The sequence below is a fragment of the Schistocerca piceifrons genome, chromosome 5 (genome assembly GCF_021461385.2).
Source record: "Schistocerca piceifrons isolate TAMUIC-IGC-003096 chromosome 5, iqSchPice1.1, whole genome shotgun sequence".
Lineage (NCBI taxonomy): Eukaryota > Metazoa > Arthropoda > Insecta > Orthoptera > Acrididae > Schistocerca > Schistocerca piceifrons.
In genome coordinates this window covers 526,902,709-526,903,460 of record NC_060142.1, presented here as the reverse complement: position 1 = coordinate 526,903,460, position 752 = coordinate 526,902,709, and the positions used below count along the sequence as shown (strand labels likewise).

The 752-nt window shown below is 42.8% G+C and overlaps 1 non-coding gene across 1 annotated transcript; it reads left to right on the top strand.

The window, feature by feature from the left end:
* Positions 1-231: 231 nt before the first annotated feature.
* Trnal-caa lies at positions 232-306 on the top strand. The gene has a single exon. It is a non-coding gene; the product is annotated as a tRNA-Leu (tRNA).
* The last annotated feature ends 446 nt before the right edge of the window (positions 307-752 follow it).

Genomic DNA, 752 nt, shown 5'->3' with positions numbered 1-752 from the left:
GTATATGAGGAATTTGATTATGTTATGAAACTTCCTGGCAGATTAAAACTGTGTGCCCGACCGAGACTCGAACTCGGGACCTTTGCCTTTCGCGGGCAAGTGCTCTACCAACTGAGCTACCAAAGCACGACTCACGCCTGGTACTCACAGCTTTGCTTCTGCCAGTACCTCGTCTCCTACCTTCCAAACTTTATTGGCAGAAGTAAAGTTGTGAGTACCGGGCGTGATTCGTGCTTCGGTAGCTCAGTTGGTAGAGCACTTGCCCACAAAAGGCAAAGGTCCCGAGTTCGAGTCTCGGTCGGGCACACAGTTTTAATCTGCCAGGAAGTTTCATAACAGCGCACACTCCGCTGCAGAGTGAAAATCTCATTCTTGATTATGTTATGTATTTACTACAATGAAATATTGAAGTGTCATCGCAAGATTGACGTGTCGACGAATATGTATATGTGTAATAAGGTAAGGAATAATGAGTAGTGGTTAGGGACTCTGATTTGTGGAGAAGGATGTTGGAAACCAAGAATCGTACTTTAAGAGTTATGAAATGTGTGTAAATGCGTGAATGTATCACAATGCCGACGAAAACTTTTTGAACACTGTTATATTCATAGGATTTTGTTTCTACACATTTGAACGCAAATTCTTGACCTGTGAAATATTATTGTATGAGACTGTCACTGTAGCGGAAACTGGTGTCGTAAATATTTCGGTAAGAAAGTTAAGTGACCACCTGCACCTAATGCGTCGTAGGG